This window comes from Cryptomeria japonica, chromosome 1, assembly GCF_030272615.1.
Source record: "Cryptomeria japonica chromosome 1, Sugi_1.0, whole genome shotgun sequence".
Taxonomy (NCBI): Eukaryota; Viridiplantae; Streptophyta; class Pinopsida; order Cupressales; family Cupressaceae; genus Cryptomeria; species Cryptomeria japonica.
This window is the reverse complement of record NC_081405.1, coordinates 615150574-615158229: the sequence shown is the minus strand read 5'-3', so window position 1 is coordinate 615158229 and position 7656 is coordinate 615150574.

Below are 7656 nucleotides of genomic sequence, written 5' to 3'. Positions count from 1 at the left end.
TGCTAGATGGATGCAATATTAAGATTTAAGCAATAAATGAGATAAATGATTCAATCAATATGAAATAATAAATATGCACTATATCTCAATGAGTCTAGAGCAAAAATAGTATAATAACAATATATTCTCCAGCCCTCTTTTGAATGAGAGATGAGCCTAAATTTATAGAAAATTCATAAAACCAACCCCTAAGATCGAAAGATGACGAGTGGTCAAGATTTTCCAGGAGGAAGCACAATCCAAGTGAATTGATGTGATTGGATGCATTTCTCAGTTTTAAAGGAAATTGAACTAAAATTAAGATTAAGTCAAAAAAAATTGATTTATTCTCTATTTCATTCAATTTTAATATTTAATTGTTTTAATTGCTTTCTTGGAGATTATTTATCAATTTTTAATTTGTTTTTTAAGATTATTTCCAATTGATTTCTTTTCTCAATTTTTTAATTCTTTCTTGGTCAATTAATTCATTTTTTATATTTATTTCCATTTTTGAAGATTTGTGCTCAATTGATTTATTTAATTAAAATTAATTCCTCAAAATGATTTAATGGCAAATTGATTTATTTAATTAAATGTGCAAAAGATATTTAATAAAATAAATAAGATAATTTTTTAAAATGATTTACTTGGAATGATCAATTAATTAAATATAAATATTTAATTAATATTGAGTTATTAATTTGCCATGTGACATTTAATGTTTTAAAGAATTAATTGTGTGCTCAAGATTTATTTAATTGCCTTTGGTTAGGACCTTGGTGATGTTGTTGAGATTAGGGGCCCATCGTTTAGATGACCATTTTTAGGGTATTACATTTGCCCCTCTTTGAATTAATGTGTGAGCAGCACGTTAGTTCAAAGAAAATTTGATGTCTAGGAGATGCTAGTTCTGAACTTGATTGATCACGAACTAGATGAAAAGCAAGGTGTTAGCTTGATTCAAAGTGACAAAGCTAAATGAAGTCTAATTAAAGTGATACCATTCCTAAACTTGATTGAACTAGGAACGATAGAAAACAAAAGATACCAAACTTCAACTTGATTGATCAAGAAGCAGATCTAACTAATCTAGAACTTGATTGATCTAGACACAGCGAGTGATGATAAAAATCGATCTTGAACTTGATTAATCAAGATACGATAAAGATAAACTATTCAGCTTGATCAAGAAATGAATACTGAACACCTACTTAGATTTAGTGTGATTAAAGAAACTCCTTAACGTTAAGAGATTGATTCAGATAAAAGACAAATATTAGTTTGATAAAAAGCGTGAAACTGATATGCCCCTAGCGATGAGGTCTTGTTTGATTGATTTTAGTTGAAAAAGATTTTTGCTCGACTTTTGATGAAGATTTGAAAATTTTCTCAACATTGAAGAATGTGAGGTCATAAGGTCACGAGTATGCCCCCTCGAGAGGGAAATCGAAAGATAGCGAGGGTACATAATGATTATAAGCAATTTTTAGTGATGAAAATGATTTGAGCATAAATTAAATCAAAGGAATTTTTGAAAATTTAGCGAGAAATTGAGTGCAAAGTTGATTTGTAGAAATTAAATTAAGATTCGGCATTGATTAATGAGAAATTGAGAGCAATTAGAAGAAAGAAAGAGCAGCTGATGAAAAGAGTGCTAAGTGGTCCAAATTCTGAAACTGACTAGCAAAATGATCTCGAATTTCAATTTCGATCCCGAAAATGGAATCAGAATAGTCAAATTAGCTAAGGGTACAATTTTCATGTCCATCGGAGCAAGTTGAAAAATTAGGTTTTTGGCTATATATGGGACAAAGGTGTCATTTTCAATTCATTTTAACCCTCCAAGTTTGAAAATTCAAAAAGCCTTTTGTGAAGAAAATGTCGGTCCTGACTCGTCAGTATCGATTCAAGCACTAGAGAAGACATAATCGACCTCAAAACTATGAGCCAAGAGTGATTTCATTCATAGCATAATACATTTCATTTGCCAGTTGGGGAGTTGACTATCACTCCCGAGGATGTGTACAGGATCCTTCGTATCCCTTTTGCTGGGGATAAGGTGGATTATGATACCGCATTGTTACCTGGACTGCAGGTAGTTAGGCATGTCTTCGGGGATAAAGACATTTTGACTCGTTCCATGAGTTGGGACATACTTATGAATAGATACAGTGAGGAGTATCCCCTGGCATGTGTTTTAGCAGAGTTCATCGGGTGCTTTTTGATGTCGGACAGGGGGCAGCAGGGTTTCCAAAGCGGATGGGGCCGGATGCTAGAGAGGTTGATAGAGACCCCTCAGAGACTTGGCTGGGGCTCTTGTTTATTAGCCCACATGTATCAGGAGATGCATGAGATCGTATACAGAGATGGGCAAAGCATGGCTGTGGGGTATACATTTTGCAGGTGTGGGCTTAGGAGCACCTTCCTATATGTCGGCCCATAGTAGTAGACAACAAAGAGCTTGGGCAGCCGATCATTTACAGGTATGTAGGATATATCACATAGCCCCATCTGGGCAAGACAAACTTCTGGAGACGGCAGCTCGATAACCTAATAGCCATCATATGGAGACCTTACAGAGGGTTCGAGTTGTGGGATGACTGGTGGCTAGTTCACAGGGACCTATTTGTTACACACCCACTGATTGGGAGATCACAGATTGTTGTGGAGCGATTCATCATTTCGTGAGTGATGAGGCAGTATGGCCAGCCCTAGGGGATCTCGCAGGAGTATACAGTGTATGCTTGATATGCAGATGAGGAGAGACAGGGATGGTCTCCATGGTTATCATACACATTGGCGATGCAAGAGTTGACAGGGCTACACCGTTTGAGTTCGGATTACCTGGATGATGTAGCGGATGCAGGGATATTTCCCTAGTACAGAGATCATTTCCAGCAGCATTCATTCCCACATTTTACAGACCCCGGCGAGCAGGCTCCTCATATTGAGGATGTTGAGGAGGATGCCCCAACACCAGCTTAGGGATAGAGCCAGAGGTAGGGTCAGGCAGAGAGAGCTGAGGCTCCATGATGGGGTAGTGGTGATCTAGGTGCTAGCAGTAGCAGGGTACCAGCTAAGGGAGGATAGTAGAGGGGTGAGGGTGGATCCCTAGGGCGAGTGGGTGGGACAGAGGAGGAGCGAGCAGCTCCTAGATAGGTTCGGCAGTGGAGAGAGGAGCAAGGTGGAGCTAGAGGTGGGGGTGGAGAGCCTGCGAGAGAGCAGGGGAAAGATGCTAGATGGTCAATGACGGCATGTCTTACAGAGCTGCAGTCATAGTTGCTAATGGCTTAGACTCAGCTAGCGGAGTGAGACCGACACCTAGCTGAGGTGAGGGTTGAGCATGATCACCAGATCACAGCATTGAGAGTAGAGTCGAGAGCGAAGATAGAGTCTCTACGATAGGAGATCATTCTTCAGAGCAGTAGGGTATCTTACTATGTAGCAGTGTATAGTGTTGTGGTTCCTATTGCACAGCAGGTGCAACCCTATTCGCAGTATATGGCCCGATCAGAGGGAGCACGAGCACCTCAATAGGATCTTGGGCATTAGGCTCCTCCTCCACCACCAGGCGATGAGGGAGAGGGAGTGAGCTAGATGATTTCATTTTTTAGCTCGGATATTTTCTATAGACCCACCCATTTTTTTGTAGCCTATACAATTCTTGCTCCTATGGGAGTTTCTATATGTCTTTTGACATCATTTTGTACCTTAGACTTGACATGATATATATACGAGATCTGATTTGACTTCATCATACTTGTGTTGATTCGCTTATGAGATGTCCTTTATATGCTTCATTCTATATTTACGCATTACTTTTCAGTATGACTGTATGAATGCAAATGATCATGAATGCCTATTTTTGTTTCTTTTCATATGCAAATAAATGAATGAGTATGAGTAATATGAATAATGCAATTTTTCATTTTTCTGTGTAGTAAGATGAGTGCAAATGAATGATTAGTGAATGATGCAATGTTTTAATTTTTCTATGCAATAAGATGGATGTAAATGAATGATAGTGAATGTATGAAGCTATATGAAATGCTCATGTATACAGCTAACATCTCAAAACACAAGTACTCAATCGGAGAAATGATGAAAAGAGACCACTTAGCGAAGAAATGATGATGCTCCAACTCTCATTCAAAAGATAAAGAGAAAGCATTGTTACTATACTGAAATCACTCCAAATTCATGGGATGCAAAATGAAATGCAAAATGAGATGCAAAATGAGATACAAAATGAGATGCAACCTAAACCTAGTCACTAGATTTGAACAACTTAATTTTCATCATTGAGCACTTTACAATTATAGCAGGAAGAGTAGAGTTCATTTCTTTTTATGTGCAATATTAATTATCTTGTTCGCAATGACCCTTTTTTCATTCATATCCTTGGACAAAGTACGTATGGACTTGAATTTGCACAATAAAGAAATTCCCTCAAAATAGATAAAGAAATGATATGGAACCTCCCTATAGCATTCAAATAAGCAGAGTCGAGGTATGTGAGGTGATTTCACCTTGATGTGAAAGCTCTTATCATAGACACCCAGCTAATTTAGATTTTTCCAAATCACTGGAATCATTCCTTCAAGCAAAAAACAAAGAAGATATTATGACCCAAATCCTTGCTCCTCTTAGTCAAGATAGAATTCCTTGAGTTACTCAGAGGGATAATAATCAAAAACCAATATAAAATACAGCACAGAAAGAAAATTTCATGCATATCTCAAACATTTTAGTGATTGTTTTCCGTTATGTTGTTTTGCTTGTTTACTCAGTGATAAAACTCTTCAGTAGTCAGGAGATAGGTAACTGACTCGGAGTGGACGACTAGGTTTCACTAATGTAAGGTTGACTTGGTTGATATTGCTTAGGATATGTAATGTGCTCGTTTGATTAACCTAAGACTAGGATATTGTTCGGTTTCAAGCCATGAGGGTTCTAGTGAACTAGGATGTCACAAAAGTGACTAAAAGCTATGTACAAGTGAAACCAAACTATGCAAGAAAGTGGGAATGCCAACGTTGCGTTTGATAGATGGAGCACTTTGAGTACAAGAGACACTTGTTTACCAAGTTTTCACCTGCTTGGTAGAGATTCATATTTTTTTTTTTTACCAAGGTGCTTGTTTACTAGGTTTTCACAGGGTATTTTCTCTTTTTTTTTTTTTTTTTGGGTTGTTGTTAATTTCTTAAGGACTTTTTATGATTTTTTATGATTTCTTTAGGACTTTTTCTTTTTTGTAGGATTTTTTCTGATTTTTTTTTTTTATTTCTTCAGGACATTTTCCGCTGTAAAAGTTGCTGGAGCAGAGAATATCTAGGTGAAGAATTTCTTCAGATGGATGGTGTTAATCGGTTCGCAGAGCTGTTCTCCTTCTGATGTTGAGAGTTGATAGGCACCAGAGCTGAAAGCTGCAGTAACGATATAGGGACCCAGCCAGTTGGGTTCAAACTTCCCTTTATTATCTCAAAACTATTGATTTTTAGGATTCTCTCTGAGAACTAAGTCACCAACCTAAAATTCTTGGTGTCAAACTTTCTTGTTATATCCTCTAGACATTCTCTTTTGATACACTCTAAGATGATCAAACACCACTTGTTGACGCTCATCCAACAATTCAAGCTCTTGCAATCTAGATAATATATAGTCTTCATCAATAACAAGACCTTGCAAGGAAACTCTTAGAGATGGTATTTCTACTTCAATAGGTAATACTGCTTCGAACCCATACACCAAAGAAAAAGGTGTAGCCCTAGTAGGTGTTATGATGCTTGTTCTATAAGACCACAGTGCAGGATTGAGCTACAGATGCCAATCCTTCCCAGATTTGTTCACAGTTCTGTGCAAGATAGTCAGTAGGTTTTTGTTAGATGCCTCTACTTGTCCATTACCTTGAGGGTAATATACTAAGGACCAGTGTTGTTTGATTTTAAACTTCTCATAGAGTTCATCTAGATCTTTGTTCTTAAACTGTCCTCCATTGTCTATTATAATTGATGAAGGTATACCATATCTGCAGATGATATAGTTAAGAATAAACAGAGCTACCTGTTTTTCTATTGCCCTGATGAGTGGAACTACTTCTACCCCTTTAGTGAAGTACTCAGTGGTAGTGATAATAAATTTATGTCCATTAGATGACATAGGATAAATCTGGCCTATCAGATCAAATGCCCACTATTGGAAGGGCCAATGTGTCACAAAGGGTATGAGATCCCTTGCTGGAGCGTGTATAAGGTGTCCATGCAACTAACACTTTTCACAGGTTTTAGCAAATTTTATAGCTTCTTTCTCCATGTCTAGCCAGTAGTAGCCAGCCCTTAGTAGTTTTTGTGCTAAAGTTAGACCATTCGAATGAGATCTGCAAACACCTTCATTAATTTCGGATAATGCGTGTTGAAACTCCTCAGTTTCTAGACATCTAAGCAAAGTATTATCTAAACCTTGCCTGAATAGGTCGTTAGCAATGATGACGTACCGTGACGCATTTCGGATTAGGTTCCTTTTTTCATTTTGGGAAAGATTAGCAAGGACGACTTGGTCACATAGGTAAGAGAAAATGTGGCTATAATGAGATGAGTCATGTCCAATAATAGAACAAACTACCTGGGACTCCAGAGAATCATAGGCAGGGTAATGTAACTCTTCCACCAGGAATTCAAAGCAAAAATTAGACTCTTGTAGCAGTGGTATAGATGCCAAAGTGGCCATTGCATCCATTGCTCTATTTGTTGTTCTAGGGATCTGCTGAAATGATATGGAGGTGAAATATTTCTTGAGGTCATACACCATCCGCTTCTAAGGCATTAGTTTCTCATCTTTCATCTAATATAGGTCATTAATCTGGTTGATAGGTGTGTAATTCCATGATCTTCCACTCGATGGCTAGCTTGATCCCATTTACCAAAGCTTCATACTCTACAATGTTGTTTGTGCAAGGGAAGAGAAGTTTGTAACTTTTTGGAACTGAGTATTTATGGGGAGTAATAAATAGTATCCAGGCACTAGAACCATATTGAGTGAAAGACCCATAAAAGAACATCTTCCATGATTGTTCAGTAAGGTGCATGATTTATTCATCTAGGAATTCTATATGCAGAGGTTGATCGTCTTCTAGTGGAGCTTTCACAAGTTGGTCTACAATAACCTATCCTTTGATGGCTGTACGTTCCACATATTCAATGTCAAATTCGGTAAGGACCATGACCCATTTGGCCAGTCTTCCTGTAAGCGTTGCTTTACTGAGAAGATACTTAAGTGGATCAATCTTGGCTACCAGCTTAATAGAGTGTGCCAACATATAATGCCTTAATTTTTGTGATGCAAAGACCAAAGCTAAGCATGCTTTCTCTATTATAGTATAATTCATTTCATATGACACCAATGTTCTGCTGATGTAATAGATAGCTTGTTCCTTTTTATTATCATCCTGTTGTGCCAGAAGTGCCCCCAGTAAAGTATTCGTAGCTGATATGTATAGGATCAGTGGCTTACCTTGAATCAATGGCATTAATATGGGTGGATTAGAAAGATATTCTTTGATTTGTTGTAAATGTCATTCACAATCTTCATCCCCATTGTATTGAATCCCTTTCCTTAATACCTTCGTGAAGGGTTGAGCTTTGTCAGCTAGCTGAGATTTAAAATGTCTTCCATGTT